The sequence below is a fragment of the Anolis sagrei genome, chromosome 13 (assembly GCF_037176765.1).
Source record: "Anolis sagrei isolate rAnoSag1 chromosome 13, rAnoSag1.mat, whole genome shotgun sequence".
Taxonomy (NCBI): domain Eukaryota; kingdom Metazoa; phylum Chordata; class Lepidosauria; order Squamata; family Dactyloidae; genus Anolis; species Anolis sagrei.
Window position 1 is genome coordinate 18,141,162 of NC_090033.1, and position 18,263 is coordinate 18,159,424.

The window sequence follows — 18,263 nt, forward strand, 5'->3', positions numbered from 1 at the left end:
ATTATTATTATTATTATTATTATTATTCAGAAGTCCTGACCTGCTTAAGTAGGTGATTAATACATTATTATTATTATTATTATTATTATTATTATTATTATTCAGAAGTCCTGACCTGCTTAAGTGGGTGATTAATACATTATTATTATTATTATTATTATTATTATTATTATTCAGAAGTCCTGACCTACTTAAGTGGGTGATTAATACATTAATAATCCAATAATACATAGCCAATAATACATTGGCTATCAGCCTGCCTGCAAGAACAGGAGAGGTTCAGCGTCCTGGCTGCATCTCCCCCACACTGGTGAGAAAGCCTTCTTCGCCTCAGTCGGGGGAAGGAGGCGGGAAGGGAGGACGCCGACTGGTGTGTCTTCGCGGAGCAGGGAGGGAAGCCTGGTTCAGCGAGAGGATGGGCCTGGCCTCGTGTGACGCCTTCCCCTGAGGTGTTGACCTGAAAGATACAGTGGAATCTGGACTTAACAGCGTTTTAAGCTAAGAGACATTGCTTGGCCCCGTTTTGCTTTGACATTGGTGAAGCCAGGTGATGGGCCGCCGCCGCTGGGCCGCCGTTGCCAGACCGCCGCCACCGCCGGCCGCCGGGTGGGGGGGCTGGGCGCTCCCTGGCCTCCGCAACCGCGGCCGGTGGAAAGTCATCGTTGGACTGCTGCTGGGCTGCTACTGAGCTGCTGGGCCGCTGGCCCGTTTCACCATCAGGCGAGTTCGCCCCCTCCTACCATCTCAGGCGAGTTTTCCACTCTGAACTTGCAGTTTCCACCGAGCTTCCCATCGTCAGCCGAGTCCACCCCGCCCTTCCATCTTCGGGCGAACCCGCCCCGCCGGCACAAAGGCTGGGATCCCGTGTTGCCTGCCCTCTTCGTCTGGCTATTGCTGACCACCGAGGGCCGCTTGGCCAGAAGGAGAGGCCGAGTGTCGCCTGGCCCCATCCATCAGTCCACTAGGCCGCCAAACCAACGCCACTACCAGCTGCCAAGTGGGAGGCCGGGTGTTGGGCCGCCGCCGCTGAGCCGTCGCCGCCGGACCGCCGTCGCCGCCGCCGCTAGGTGGGGAGGCCGGGTGCCCCTGGCCTCCGCGGCAGCCGCCGGTGGGAAAGTCGTCGTCGCTGGGCAGCCGCTGGGTTGCTGGGCCACTGAGCCGTTCCACCTGTTGGGCGAGTCCGATTTCACTGAGCGCTGCCCAAGCCCGGCCACGGCTGCGTAGCCATTCCATCTTGTGTAGACCGCTTTGTGGATCTTGGCCGGCCATTCGTTGTGGATTTTTGTGTAGATCTTTAAGTTGACTTCTCCGCTGTTATTTACTGAGCAAAAGTGTGTCTGACCATCTGTGCTGCCCCACCCCCGAGTTATCAACTCCGGAAGCCTATCCGCTGGTTTACCAACCGTCTAGAGTCTCACCGGGGTCATAGCAATATTTAGCTAACTACCACCACTATCGCCCCATAAGGGGTAGTCGTAGAATATCAACTAGCACTTTCCTGGTAGTCTTTGTTGCCATCTGTCATATTGTGATAAGAACAAATTAGAGCACTTAGGCGCCTGCCATCTGCTGCTAGATTGCACCAGCACTTTCGCCCCTTCCCAGTCCCTCTGTGCCGCACTTTATATCGCTAAGTAGAGCACTTTAGACCTAGCACTTTATTAATGTGCCTTTGAATGTGTGTTGCTGCTAAGTAATTTACGTTCATTTATGCTCACCGACGGACTGCTCCTGAAATTTAAGCACTTTAAGAACTGGTCTGTTGAAGCAGACTGCTCCTGAAATTTAAGCACTTTAAGAACCGGTCTGTTGAAGCAGTCGGAATATCGACTATCATCTGTATTGCTGCTACCCATGTGGTCCCCTGCCCCCCTTTGTGTACTGTTTCTGTTGCTCTGGTGTAGCGGAGGGGGCAGAAGAGGAAGTGGCCCGGAGCCGGTGATTGAAAGTGGGGTGGGGAGGGGGGAGGAGGGGGAGTGGGGATGCTGGCAAGAACCAATAAACCTAACAACAAACGTAGGAGAAAGTAATCTTATGACTCATAACTGCGGCATGGAGGGGGGGAGGTGTTCCACTAGCCGAGGGGCCCCCATAGAGGTCGTGGTGGGAAGGAGGAGATGCGGGAGAAGGAGACCCCGAATTCGGCCTAATTCGGACCGTTTTTCCAAATTAACTATTCCCAATAGGTCTCCTAAGGTAACTTGGTGTAACCAGGTGAGCGGGCCCTCTGGCTTGAAGGTGGTGTTGTTGAACGCCAGGTCTGTCAACGGAAAAACAACTTGGATTCAGGATTTAATCCTGGAGGAGCGGGCAGATCTGGCGTGCATCACGGAGACCTGGTTGGATGAAGCGGGGGGCGTAAATCTCTCCCAGCTTTGTCCTCCAGGTTTCTCCGTGCAACACCAACCAAGAACCGGAGGACGGGGAGGCGGGGTCGCAGTGGTCTATAGAGATACCATCCATCTAACCAGGAGCCCCATCCCGCAGACCACAAATTTTGAATCTGTCCACCTGAGGGTGGGTGACCGGGACAGAATAGGGATTCTGCTAGTGTACCGTCCACCTCGCTGCACTACAGTCTCCCTACCTGAGCTAGCGGGGGTGGTCTCGAGCCTGGCGGTGGAGTCCCAACGGCTTCTTGTGCTGGGGGACTTCAACATCCACGCCGAGGCAACCCTCACAGGTGCGGCTCAGGACTTCATGTCCGCCATGGCAACCATGGGGCTGTCCCAACAAATAACTGGCCCCACCCACTGTGCTGGACACACATTGGACTTGGTTTTCTGCCAGGGATGGGAGCAGGGTGGCGGTGTGGAGGAGTTGTCCATCTCTCCGTTGCCGTGGACCGACCATTTCCTGATTAGATTTAGGCTCACTGCGCCCCCTAACCTCCGCAAGGGTGGAGGACCCATTAAGATGGTCCGCCCCAGGAGGCTAATGGATCCGAATGGATTCCTGACGGCTCTTGGGGAGTTTCCCGCCACCGCGGTAGGTGATCATGTCGAGGCCTTGGTCGCTCTCTGGAATGGGGAGATGACCAGGGCTATTGACAAGATCGCTCCGGAACGTCCCCTCTCAAGTAACCGAGCTAAACCAGCCCCTTGGTTTACTGAGGAGCTGGCAGCGATGAAGCGAAGGAAGAGGGTTCTAGAGAGCGTGTGGCGCTCGGACCCAAGCGAGTCAAACCGAACACGGTTTGTGTCCTTTTTAAGGGCATATGCCGCGGCAATAAAAGCCGCAAAGAAAACTTTCTTTGCGGCCACTATTGCGTCTGCAAAAAACCGTCCGGCGGAGTTGTTCCGGGTTGTCAGAGGTCTTTTAACTCCCCCCATCTCAGGTGGGAGCCCTGACAATTCGGCAGCGCGCTGTGAAGCATTTGCTCGGTTCTTTGCAGACAAAGTCGCTTTGATCCGCTCTGGGCTGGACGCCACATTAGATGCAGTCTCTGTGGATGTGACACAAGCACCTGCTTGTCCAGTTTTGTTGGATTCTTTTCAGTTTGTGAAACCCGAGGATGTGGACAAGATACTTGGAGGAATGAGACCCACCACGTCCATCCTAGACCCCTGCCCATCCTGGCTTCTGAAGGAGGCCAGAGGGGGATTGGCCGAGTGGGTAACGGTGGTGGTTAATGCCTCCCTTCGGGAAGGCAAGATTCCAGCGAGCCTAAAACAGGCTGTTATAAAGCCGCTGTTGAAGAAACCATCACTTGACCCCACTAAATTGGACAACTTTCGGCCTGTTTCCAATCTTCCCTTCTTGGGCAAAGTCATGGAAAGCGTGGTGGCCTCACAACTCCAGGTATTCTTGAGAGACACGGATTATCTGGATCCGGCACAGTCTGGTTTCAGACCGGGACATGGTACCGAGACGGTCTTGGTCGCCTTAGTGGATGATCTGCGCCGGGAGCTAGACAGGGGGAGTGTGTCCCTGTTGGTGCTCCTGGACCTCTCAGCGGCCTTCGATACCGTCGACCACGGTATTCTTCTGGGGCGCCTTGCAGAGATGGGTCTTGGGGGCACTGCTCTGCAGTGGCTCCGGTCATTTCTGGAGGGCCGTACTCAGAAGGTGTTACTGGGGGACTCCTGTTCAACGCCACAGCCGTTGATCTGTGGCGTTCCTCAGGGTTCCATCTTGTCCCCCTTGCTGTTTAACATCTACATGAAGCCGCTGGGTGAGATCATCCGGAGTTTCGGGGTACGGTGTCACCTGTACGCAGATGACGTCCAACTCTGTCACTCCTTCCCACCTGCTACTAAGGAGGCCGTCGAAGTCCTGAACCGGTGCCTGGCCGCTGTAATGGTCTGGATGAGGGCGAACAAACTGAAACTAAATCCAGACAAGACAGAGGTACTCCTGGTCAGTCGCAAGGCCGAACAGGGTATAGGGTTACAGCCTGTGCTGGACGGGGTCGCACTCCCCTTGAAGGCGCAGGTTCGCAGCTTGGGTGTGACCCTGGACTCATCGCTGAGCCTGGAGCCTCAGGTTTCAGCGGTGACCAGGGGAGCATTTGCACAGCTTAGGCTCGTGCGCCAGCTGCGCCCGTATCTTGGGAAGTCTGACTTGGCCACGGTGGTACACGCTTTGGTCACATCCCGCCTCGACTACTGCAACGCTCTCTACGTGGGGCTGCCCTTGAAGACGGCCCGGAAGCTTCAGCTAGTCCAACGCGCGGCAGCCATGTTGTTAACGGGAGCAGGACGCAGAGAGCATACAACGCCCCTGCTGTCCCAGCTCCACTGGCTGCCGATTCGCTACCGGGCCCAATTTAAGGTGCTGGTGTTATCCTACAAAGCCCTAAACGGTTCCGGCCCAAAATACCTTGCAGACCGCATCTCGGCCTACGAGCCCACGAGGGCCTTGAGATCATCCGGGGAGGCCCTTCTCTCGGTCCCACCTGCCTCACAGGCACGTCTGGCGGGGACGAGAGAGCGGGCCTTCTCGGTGGTGGCCCCCCGGCTGTGGAACTCCCTCCCTGCTGAGGTTAGACAGGCGCCCTCCTTGATGTCCTTTCGTAGGGGCCTGAAAACATGGCTCTTCGAGCAGGCCTTCAACTGAGTGTATCTTGAAACGACACTGGAATGAACTAGGACTATGAATTTTGGCTATGACCCCAGGACTTGACGAAGCGGATTTTTAGTATAAGTATATGTTATGTTGTATTTGTCTGGTTTGTATTGTCGTGATTTATTGTACACTGTCTTTTTGTTGCTGTTCACCGCCCCGAGTCGCCCTCGGGCTGAGAGGGGCGGTCAATAAATGCAAGAAATAAATAAATAAATAAATAATAAATTATTATTATTATTATTATTATTATTATTATTATTATTCAGAAGTCCTGACCTACTTAAGTGGGTGATTAATACATTATTATTATTATTACTATTATTATTATTATTTAGAAGTCCTGACCTGCTTAAGTAGGTGATTAATACATTATTATTATTATTATTATTATTATTATTATTATTCAGAAGTCCTGACCTGCTTAAGTAGGTGATTAATACATTATTATTATTATTATTATTATTATTATTATTATTCAGAAGTCCTGACCTGCTTAAGTGGGTGATTAATACATTATTATTATTATTATTATTATTATTATTATTATTATTATTCAGAATATTCAAGCCACAAGGAGAAGCGGACGATGAATGCATTATTATTCTTTTTATTCTTGAAAGCAAACAGGGCTCGTTTCCCTTGCGATTCCTCGTTCCCGGTCTATTTGCCAAGCAAGGAGTGTGTTGTGTACAGCGCAATGTGCCAGGCAACCAGGTCCGACTCCATTCAGCCCAATAAGGGAGAAACTCCAAGGCGTGCGCAGCTTAGAAAACAAGCAAACAAGAATCTCATCTCACCTTTAAACATTTTTTCCCAATCATATTGCAAAAAAGTGGAAACTACAGCTCCTAGGGTCTCATAATATGTCCAGATTCGAGTTGGGTGGCGTTTTGCAGCTGGCAGATGGTAATTTTGTCCGCGCCGATTGTGTTTAAGTGCAGGCCAAGGTCTTTAGGGTGTGCTGATCACCACTGGGACCACCTTGACTGGCTTGTGTCTTTGCAGTTCGATCTTTAAATCCCCATATCGTGTCACACTGTTGGATTATCAAATGTCTAGATGTCATCGGGGTGCGTGAAAACATCAGCTTTTCCAGTTGCTTCTCGACAATCCTGGGATTGCAACATCAACAATCCTTTTAAGTCCATTCTGTTGTGTTTTTCAGTGTTTTTATGAGTGATGGTCACTCATTGGGTTGTTAGGCATATTCTGTCCAAATTTGGTGTCAATTCGTCCAGTGGCTTTTGAGTTATATTAACCCCACAAACGAACATTATATTTTTATTTATATAGATTATTATTATTATCGAAGGCATTATTTATATCATTTATATATTATATATTTTTCTTTATTATATTTCTTTATTAATATTATATATTATTTAATGCTATTTTATTGTTTAAATATATATAATATTATATAATATTGCAATTATTTTATATTATTATTATGATGGGTGCCATGTTGAAGGATAGCACACTCTCTCAGCCTCAAGAAATTATTATTATTATTATTCTATATTTTATTGTTTATTACACACACACACATATATATATAATATTATATAATATTGCAATTATCTTATATTATTATTATTATGGGCGCCATGTTGAAGGATAGCACACTCTCTCAGCCTCAAGAAACTATTATTATTATTATTATTATTATTATTATTATTCTATAGAGTATCATTTCAAAGCGTTATTAGTATTCCAAAACATATTATTATTATTATTATTCTTAAGCAATAAACCAACCAAAGCGAAGGTGACACTCCGGCCTTCGCTTTGGTTGGTTTATTGCTTAAGAATAATAATAATAATAATAATAATATTTTTATTGTTTATTATTACATATTATATACACTTCCAATTATTTTATATTATTATTATTACTACTACTATTTTATTGTTTATTATTGCATATTATATAATATTCCAATTATTTTATATTATTATTATTAATAATAATATTTTATTATAATATTTTATTTATAATAATATATTTTATTTATAATAATAATATAAAATAATTGGGATATTATATAATATGTAATTATTATTATTATTTATAATATTTTATTGTTTATTATTACATATTATATAATATCCTAATTATTTTATATTATTTTATATTATTATTATTATAATAAATAAAATATATTATTATAAATAAAATATTATAATAAAATAGTATAAATAATAATATAAAATAATGAAATAATATAAAATAATTGGGATATTATATAAAAAGTAATAATAATTATTATTTATATTTTATTGTTTATTATTACATATATAATATCCTAATTATTTTATATTATTATTAATAATACTATTTTATTATAATATTTTATTTATAATAATATATTTTATATATTATAATAATAATATAAAATAATTGGGATATTATATAATAGGTAATAATAATTATTATTATTTACAATATTTTATGGTTTATTATTGCATATTATATAATATTCCAATTATTTTATATTATTTTATTCTTTTATATTATTATTTTATATTGTTGTTATTAATACTATTTTATTGTTTATTATTACATATTATATATAAATTAAATATTATTATAAAATATTATAAATATTATATTATAATATTTATAATAATATTTATAATATATATATATTATAAACAAAACAATAAAATAGTATTAATAATTATTAATAATAAAATAATATTATCTATAATATTTTATAATAATATTTAATTTATAATATATTTTATTTATAATAATATATTTTATTTATTATTATAATAATATAAAATAATTGGGATATAATATAATATGTAATAATTATTATTTATAATATCCCAATTATTTATTATTATTATTATTATTATTATTATTATTATTATTATGGGCGCCATGTTGAAGGGTAGCACACTCTCTCAGCCTCAAGAAACTATTATTGTTATTACTATTATTATTCTTAAGCCAGAAAACCAACCAAAGAGAAGAAGAAGAAGAAGGCCGGAGCGTCTCCTCGGCGTGTCTCCATCCAGCACTCAACGGCACCACGTTGCCCTGGCAACCAAACTCCCTCCGGGCCCTACTTCCTGTTTGGAGCGGAAGTGCGTCACCTTCCAGCCGCCTCTCCTCCCATGGGCGGTGCGTCACGGAGGGAGGCTGCTCTAGGAGCCGGCAACTCTATGGTGGAGCCAACCTGTCTTCATTCATTCTGTTCTAATCTATTGGGCACAAGATTAAGAAACTATTATTATAATATAATATAATATAATATTATATTATATTTTATTTTATTTTATTTTATTTTATTTTATTTTATTTTATTTTATATATTATATTATATATTATATTGTATATTATATATTTTATATTATATATTATATTATATTATATTATATATTTTATTTTATTACTAGCTTGGGGACCCGGCGCTGCCCGGGTTATTAGAGAAAGTGGGTAATGGCGGTTCTGTATGCCAAGTTTGGTCTTTATTGGCCATTGGATAATGGCTGCATTGTTTTCAGGAAGTGAGTGAAGGTACTTGAAGTGCCATCATCCATGGCCCATCCTCCTACAAACAGCAGCAGGATATAGAGTGGGTCATGGGGGCTCCGGTTGCAAGTTTGGTCTTTATCAGTCATTAGATGAGGGTGGCAGTGGTGTCAGTAAGTGAGTGAAGGTACTGCAAGTCCCATCATCCATTGTCAAATTCTTCCAAACCGCACCAGGATGTAGAGTGGGTCATGCTGGGTCTCTGTGTAAATTGTTGTCCTGATCCATCATTGTTGGCAGTTGTAATGGTCTTAGGAAGGGAGTGCAGGTATTGCAAGTCCCATCATCCATGGTGCACCCTCCTTCAAACTGCACCTGGATGTAGAGTGCGTCATGGAGACTCAGTGTGCCAAGTTTGGTCTTTATCGGTAATTGGATGAGCGTTGCAGTGGTCTCAGGAATTGCGCAACAGTACTGCAAGTCCCATAATCCATGGTCTATCCCCAGCCAAACACACACCAGGAGGTAAAGTGGGTCATGAGAGGTCTATGTGTCAAGTTTGGTCCTGATCAGACATTGGATGAGGTTAACAGCGGTCTCAGAATGTGAGTGATGGTACTGTAAGTCCCATCATCCAAAGTCGATCCTCCTTCAAACTGCAGCAGGATGCAGAGTGGGTCATGGGGGCTCTGTGTGCCAAGTTTGATCTTGATCAGACATTAGATAAGGGTTGCAGCTGTCTTGGGAAGGGAGTGGTGGTACTTCAAGTCCCATCATCCATGGTCTGTCCTCCTCAAAAGTGCACCAGGATGTAGAGTGGGTCATGGGGACTCTGTGTGCCAAGTTTGGTCTTGATCAGTCATTGGCGAGGGTCTCAGTGTTCTCAGGAAGTGAGTGAAGTGACTGCAAGTCCCATCATCCATTTTCAAATTCTTCCAAACCGCACCAGGATGTAGAGTGGATTATGCGGGCTCTCTGTGTAAATTGTGGTCCTGATCCATCATTGTTGGCAGTTATAATGGTTTTAGGAAGGGAGTGCTGGTATTGCAAGTCCCATCGTCCATGGTGCATCCTCCTTCAAACTGCACCTGGATGTAGAGTGCGTCATGGAGACTCAGTGTGCCAAGTTTGGTATTTTTTGGTAATTGGATGAGGGTTGCAGTGGTCTGAAGAATGAGCATTGGTACTGCAAGTCCCATAATCCACGGTCCATCCCCGGCCAAACCGCACCAGGACGTAACGTGGATCATGAGTGGTCTATGTGCGAAGTTTGGCCCTGATCAGTCATTGGATAAGGTTAACAGCGGTCTCAGAATGTGAGTGGTGGTACTGGAAGTCCCATCATCCATGGTTCATCCTCCTCCAAACTGCAGTAGGATGTAGAGTGGGTGATGGGGGCTCTGTGTGCCTATTTCGGTCTGTATTGGGAGTGTTCTGACTCCGCCCCCTTTGGCCTTTCCTTTCCTCTCTTTCTCATCTCGGAATGTTGGAAATGAGGCTGGCCAATCAGAGACCATATGCAAATTTCCTTCTGTCATGCCCCGTTTCTGCCATGAACCCTCTTCTCCACCAGGGGCTCCTCTTGAAGCTGGCCAATCAGAGACCATATGCAAATAGCTCCACAGCGGCAGCCAATCAGAATCTTGGAACTTTCAGGCTGGCCAATCCGAAAGCTGCCACAAACACGTCCGCCCTCCACACTTCCGCCCTTCGCATACAAACACTCTTCTTTATTATATATATAGATATTATATATTGTATTGTATTGTATTGTATTATATATTATATTATATTATATTACATTATAATGATATATAATAATATATAATATTATATTATAATATAATATAATAATAATATTATAATATAATATTAGAAAATATTATTATATTATATTATATATTCTTATATATCACTATATCATTATAATATATAATATATTATTATGATACATATTAGAAAATATTATTTTGTTATATTATATATTCTTATATATCACTATATCATAATATATAATATAATATAATATTATACATAATACAATAATACATAATAATAGATAACATAATAATATTATTATATGTAATATAATATATAATAATAGATAATGCACCTTATTAGAAAATATTATATTATATTACATTATATTATATATTATAATGATATAGTGATATATAACTTCTGGGATGGAGAGAATGCTGTAAACCCAATTTTCAAAGGGGCCAGAAACTCCAACATTAGATAAGGAGTTGGGCAATGAGGCCTCTCAACCTCTGGTGATCGAGAGAATGCTATAAACGCCATTTTCACAGGTTAGAGGAGTCAGAAACTGCAACATTAGATAAGGAGACGAGACCTCTCCGCCTCTGGGAATGGAGAGAATGCTATAAACCCCATTTTCAGAGGAGCCAGAAAATGCAACATTAGATAAGGAGTTGGGCGACGTGGCCTCTCAACCTCTGGGGATGGAGAGAATGCTATAAACTCCATTTTCAGAGGAGCAAGAAACTGCACCATTAGATAAGGAGTTGCGTGACGAGACCTCTCCATCTCTGGGGATGGAGGGAATGCGACAAGACCTCTCAACCTCTGGGGGTGGAGAGAATGCTATAAACCCCATTTTCACAGATCGTAGGAGCCAGAGACTGCATCATTAGATAAGGAGTTGGGCGACGAGACCTCTCAACCTCTGGGGATAGAGAGAATGTTATAAACCCCATTTTCAGAGGTCAGAGGAGCCAGAAACTGCAACATTAGATAAGGAGTTGGGCGACGGGACCTCTCAATCTCTGGGGATGGAGAGAATGCTATAAATCCCATTTTCAAAGGAGCCAGAAACTGCAACATTAGATAAGGAGTTGGTCGACGAGACCTCTCAACCTCTGGGGATGGAGAGAATGCTATAAACCCCATTTTCAGAGGTCAGAGGAGCCAGAAACTGCAACATTAGAGAAGGAGTTGGGAGGCAAGACCTCTCAACCTCTGGAGTTGGAACTAATGCTATAAACTCCATTTTCATAGGTCAGAGGAGCCAGAAACTGCAACATTAGATAAGGAGTTGGGCGATGTGGCCTCTCAACCTCTGGGGGTGGAGAGAATGCTAAAAACCCCATTTTCACAGGTCGGAGGAGCCAGAGACTGCATCATTAGATAAGGAGTTGGGCAACGAGACCTCTCCACCTCTGGGGATGGAGAGACCTCTCAACCTCTGGGGTTAGAACTAATGCTATAAACTCCATTTTCATAGGTCAGAGGAGCCAGAAACTGTTGGGCGACTAGGCCTCTCAACTTCTGGGATGGAGAGAATGCTGTAAACCCAATTTTCAAAGGGGCCAGAAACTCCAACATTAGATAAGGAGTTGGGCAATGAGGCCTCTCAACCTCTGGTGATGGAGAGAATGCTATAAACGCCATTTTCACAGGTTAGCGGAGTCAGAAACTGCAACATTAGATAAGGAGACGAGACCTCTCCGCCTCTGGGAATGGAGAGAATGTTATAAACCCCATTTTCAGAGGAGCCAGAAAACGCAACATTAGATAAGGAGTTGGGCGACGTGGCCTCTCAATCTCTGGGAATGGAGAGAATGCTATAAACCCCATTTTCAATGGAGCCAGAAACTGCAACATTAGATAAGGAGTTGGGCGACGATACCTCTCCACCTCTGGGGATGGAGAGAATGTGACAAGACCTCTCAACCTCTGGGGATGGAGAGAATGCTATAAACCCCATTTTCAGATGTCAGAGGAGCCAGAAATTGCAACATTAGATAAAGAGTTGGGCGACAAGACCTCTCCACCTCTGGGGATGGAGAGACCTTTCAACCTCTGGGGTTGGAACCAATGCTGTAAACCCCATTTTCAGAGGTCAGGAGCCAGAAACTGCAACATTAGATAAGGAGTTGGGCGACAAGACCTCTCAACCTCTGGGGATGGAGAGACCTCTCAACCTCTGAGGTTGGAACTAATGCTATAAACTCCATTTTCATAGGTCAGAGGAGCCAGAAACTGCAACACTAGATAAGGAGTTGGACGACAAGACCTCTCCACCTCTGGGGATGGAGAGAATGCTATAAACCCCATTTTCAGAGGTCAGAGGAGCCAGAAACTGCAACATTAGATAAGGAATTGGGCGACAAGACCTCTCCACCTCTGGGGATGGAGAGACCTCTCAACCTCTGGGGTTGGAACCAATGCTGTAAACCCCATTTTCAGCGATCAGGAGCCAGAAACTGCAACATTAGATAAGGAGTTGGGCGACGAGGCCTCTCAATCTCTGGAGATGGAGAGAATGCTATAAACTCCATTTTCAGAGGAGCCAGAAACTGCAACATTAGATAAGGAGTTGGGCAACAAGGCCTCTCAATCTCTGGGAATGGAGAGAATGCTATAAACCCCATTTTCAATGGAGCCAGAAACTGCAACATTAGATAAGGAGTTGGGCAACGAGGCCTCTCAACCTCTGGGGATGGAGAGAATGCTATAAACTCCATTTTCAGAGGAGTTAGAAACTGCAACATTAGATAAGGAGTTGCGTGACGAGACCTCTCAACCTCTGGGGATGGAGAGAATGTGACAACCTCTGGGGATGGAGAGACCTTTCAACCTCTGGGGTTGGAACCAATGCTGTAAACCCTATTTTCAGAGGCCAGGAGCCAGAAACTGCAACATTAGATAAGGAGTTGGGCGACAAGACCTCTCAACCTCTGGGGATGGAGAGACCTTTCAACCTCTGGGGTTGGAACTAATGCTATAAACTCCATTTTCATAGGTCAGAGGAGCCAGAAACTGCAACATTAGATAAGTTGGGCGACGTGGCCTCTCAATCTCTGGGAATGGAGAGAATGCTATAAACCCCATTTTCAATGGAGCCAGAAACTGCAACATTAGATAAGGAGTTGGGCGACGAGACCTCTCCACCTCTGGGGATGGAGAGAATGTGATGAGACCTCTCAACCTCTGGGGATGGAGAGAATGCAATAAACCCAATTTTCAGAGGTCCGAGGAGCCAGAAACTGCAACATTACATAAGGAGTTGGGCAACGTGACCTCTCAATCTCTGGGGATGGAGAGAATGCTATAAACGCCATTTTCACAGGTCAGAGGAGTCAGAAACTGCAACATTAGATAAGGAGACGAGACCTGTCAACCTCTGGGGATGGAGAGAATGCAATAAAACCGATTTTCAGAGGTCCGAGAAGCGAGAAACTGCAACATTAGAAAAGGAGTTGGGCGACAAGACCTCTCCACCTCTGGGGATGGAGAGACCTTTCAACCTCTGGGGTTGGAACCAATGCTGTAAACCCCATTTTCAGAGGTCAGGAGCCAGAAACTGCAACATTAGATAAGGAGTTGGGCGACAAGACCTCTCAACCTCTGGGGATGGAGAGAATGCTATAAACCCCATTTTCAAAGGAGCCAGAAACTGCAACATTAGATAAGTATCAATAATATGTTATGGGTTGGACTGGATAGCCCTTGGGGGTCCCTTCCAAGCCGAGGATTCAGTGACGTCATTGTTGAACGACATTGATGAAGACGTGACACAGAAAGGCAGTGTTGGAGACATCTCTGCGAAAAGGAAGAAGGAAAAGACACAAAAGGCCCATTCAAGCCGGTTCTTCTATGGGTTGTGTAAGGCGACGAGAAGACGGATGGAGACACATGGATTACTATTATCTATTATCTTTATATAATAAAATATAATAATACAATAATATATATTGCATTTAGTAAAATATAATAGTAAATATATAAAAATATTTTAATAATAGTATTTTATATGATATATAATTATAATTGTAAATATGTAATTATAAAAATAAAAAATTAATTTAAATATATATTAGTAATAATTGTAATAGATGATATATAATAAAATATAATAGTAGTAGATATATAAATAATATTCCAATTTTAATAATATATGAATAACCATAGTAATATATGATACATAAAAAACTAGTAAATATATAAATAATATTTTAATATTAAAATATATATTAATAATTATATTATATACGTATCATTGCAAATATGTAATAATAAAAATAATATTTTAATTAAAACATATTTATAATAATAGTAATATATGATTATATAATATTATGAGTATTATCTTTTATTATTTATCTTATATAATAAAATATAATAATTTAAAATATAATTGTAGTTCTAAATATATAATTATAAAAATATTTTTAATTTTATAATAATAGAAATAATAGTAATCATATATTATATAGGATAAATAATCAAATATAATATTCATAATATAATATAATATATAATATATAATCATATATTAATATTATTATAAATATGTTTTAATTAAAATATTATTTTTATATTAGATTGTATTATTTATCTTAAAATATAATATTCATAATATAATATATAATATATAATCATATGTTACTATTATTATAAATATGTTTTAATTACAATATTATTTTAATATATTGTGTTATTTATCTTAAAATATAATATTCATAATGTAATATATAATATATAATCATATATTACTATTATTATAAATATGTCTTAATTAAAATATTATTTTAATATTATATTTGATTATTTATCTTAAAATACAGTATTCATAATATAATATAATATAATATATAATATATAATGATATGTTACTATTATTATAAATATGTTTTAATTAAAATATTATTTTTAGTATTATATTGTATTATTTATCTTATATAATATATGATTACTATTATTTCTATTATTATAAAATTAAAGATATTTTATAATGATATATTTAGAACTACAATTATATCTTAAATTATTATATTTTATTATATAAGAAATAATAAAATATAATATTCATAATATAACATATAATTGTAATTGTAAATATACAATAATAATAATATTTTTAATTTTTAAAATATTTGTATAATATTTTATTATAATAATAATAATAATAATAATAATAATAATGTGTAGATCGATGCCCTTTCACTTTGCAGCCCAAAAAGGGAGAGAAGGACGTAAGCCTCAAAGGCAAGAGATGAAAGGAACGAAAGAAAGAAAGAAGGAGGGATCAAAAAGGAAGAAGCGTTTGGCTGCTTCCAAAATTAAACATAACCCGGTTGCCATGACCACTCTCTTCTCACTCCTCCGCCTCCATTCCTGCTTTTATTCTCTTTGCAAGGGAACAGGGCGCTAAAAATACGCAGGAGGAAGAAAGGAAGGAAGGAAGGAACGTAATAATAGAGAAAGGGAGAGAAGAAAGAGTCGCTTTGGACCCCCAATAAAGAGTCTTCTCTTCCTTCCCTCTGTTTCATCCCCCCTTTCTTCTCTTCCCTTATTCCTACCTTCTTTCCTTTCTCTTTCTTCTCTTCCTTCCCACTCTATCCTTCCTCTCTTTCTTCTTTTCCTTCCCTGTTTCATTCCCCTCTTTATGCTCTTCTTCCCCTTTCTCTGCACTTCCTTTCTTCTCTTCCTTCCCGGTTTCCTTCTCTTTCTTCTCTCGGTTTCATTCTTTCCTTTTCACTTCCTTTTGTCTCTTCCTTTTTCTTCTCTTCCTTCCCTTATTCCTTATTTCCTTTCCTCTCTTCCTTCTTCTCTGTTATATTCCCCCTTTACTCTCGTCCTCTCCTTATTCCTACCTTCCTTCCTTTCTCTTCCTTCCCACTCTTTCTTTCCTCTCTTCTTTTCCTTCCCTGTTTCACTCCCCCTTTATACTCTTCCCTTATTCCCATCTTCCTTCCTTTCTCTTTCCTCTCTTCCTTCCCATTCTTTCCTTCCTCTCCTTCTTCTCTTCCTTCCCTGTTTATGCCACGCTTCCTTCCTTCTCCTCCTCTTCCTTCTTCTCTGTTATATTCCCCCTTTACTCTCATCCTCTCCTTATTCCTACCTTTCTTTCTTTCTTTCTTTGCACTTCCTTTCTTCTCTTCCTTCCTGGTTTCCTTCTTCTCTTTCTTCTCTCTGTTTCATGCTTTCCTTTTCACTTCCTTTTGTCTCTTCCTTTTTCTTCTCTTCCTTCCCTTATTCCTTTCTTTCTTTCTTCTCTTCTTTCCCTCTTTCTTTCCTCCCTTTATGCTCTTCCTCCTCTTATTCCTACCATCCTCCCTTTCTCTTTCTTCTCTTCCTTCCTTCCTTCCTTCCTTCCTTCCTTTCATTCTTCTCTTCTTTCCCCCTTTCCTTCCTTTCTTCTGTTCTTTCCGTTTCATGCTGCCCTTCCTTTTTTCTTCTGTTCCTTCCCTCTTGTTTCATTCCCCTCTTTATTCTCTTTCTCCCCTTATTCCTACCTTCCTTCCTTTCTCTGCACTTTCTTTCTTCTCTTCCTTCCCGGTTTCCTTCTTCTCTTTCTTCTCTCTGTTTCATTCTTTCCTTTTCACTTCCTTGCGTCTCATCCTTTTGTTTCATTCCTCTTTCTTCTCTTCCTTCCCTTATTCCTCATTTCCTTTCTTCTCTTCCTTCCCTGTTTCATGCCACACTTCCTTCCTTTTTCTTCTCTTCTTCTCTGTTATATTCCTCCTTGACTCTCGTCCTCATTCCTACCTTCCTTTCTCTTTCTTCTCTTCCTTCCCATTCTTTCCTTCCTCTCTTTCTTCTTTTCCTTCAGAGAGGAAGGAAAGAGTGGGAAGGAAGAGAAGAGAAGAGAAAGGAAAAAGATAGGAATAAGGGGAGGAAGAGAATAAAGGGGGAATGAAACAGAGGGAAGGAAGAGAAGACTCTTTATTGGGAGTCCAAAGTGACTATCTCTTCTCTCCCAATCTTTCCTTCTTCTTTTCCTTCCCTGTTTAACTCCCCCCTTTATGCTCATCCTCCTCTTATTCCTATCTTTTCCCTTTTTCTTCTCTTCCTTCCCACTCTTTCCTTCTTCTCTTTCTTCTTTTCCTTCCCTGTTTCATTCCCCCCTTTATGCTCATCCTCCTCTTATTCCTCTTTTTCTGTTCTCTTCTCTTCCTTCCCACTCTTTCCTTCCTCTCTTTCTTCTCTTCCTTCCCTGTTTTACCCCCCTCCCCCCTTTATGATCTGCCTCTCCTTATTCCTACCTTCCTTCCTTTCTCTTTCTTCTCTTCCTTCCCACTCTTTCCTTCCTCTTTCTTCTTTTCTTTCCCTGTCAACCTCTGGGGATGGAGAGACATCTCAACCTCTGGGGTTGGAACTAATGCTATAAACCCCATTTTCAGAGGTCAAAGGAGCCAGAAACTGCAACATTAGATAAGGAGTTGGACGACGAGACCTCTCAACCTCTGGGGATGGAGAGAATGCTATAAACTCCATTTTCAGAGGTCAGAGGAGTCAGAAACTGCAACATTAGATAAGGAGTTGGGCGACAAGACCTCTCAACCTCTGGGGATGGAGAGAATATTATAAGCCCCATTTTCATAGGTCAGAGGAGCCAGAAACTGCAACATTAGATAAGGAGTGGGGTAAAGAGACCTCTCAACCTCTGGGGATGGAGAGAATGCTATAAACCCCATTTTCAGAGGAGCCAGAAACTGCAACATTAGATAAGGAGTGGGGTAAAGAGACCTCTCAACCTCTGGGGATGGAGAGAATGCTATAAACCCCATTTTCAGAGGAGCCAGAAACTGCAACATTAGATAAGGAGTGGGGTAAAGAGACCTCTCAACCTCTGGGGATGGAGAGAATGCTATAAACCCCATTTTCAGAGGAGCCAGAAACTGCAACATTAGAGTTGGGCGACAAGACCTCTCAACCTCTGGGGATGGAGAGAATGCTATAA

The 18,263-nt window shown here is 41.4% G+C and overlaps 1 protein-coding gene across 1 annotated transcript in view; it reads right to left on the reverse strand.

Annotated features, from left to right (window-relative positions):
* UBXN10 (UBX domain protein 10) overlaps positions 1-8,131 on the reverse strand; it is a 16,040-nt gene extending 7,909 nt beyond the window's left edge. Inside the window, exon 1 of the mRNA XM_060759075.2 lies at positions 8,040-8,131. The gene's annotated coding sequence lies outside the window, so the exon portion shown is untranslated. The remainder of the gene's footprint in view (positions 1-8,039) is intronic.
* Between the last annotated feature and the right edge of the window lie 10,132 nt (positions 8,132-18,263).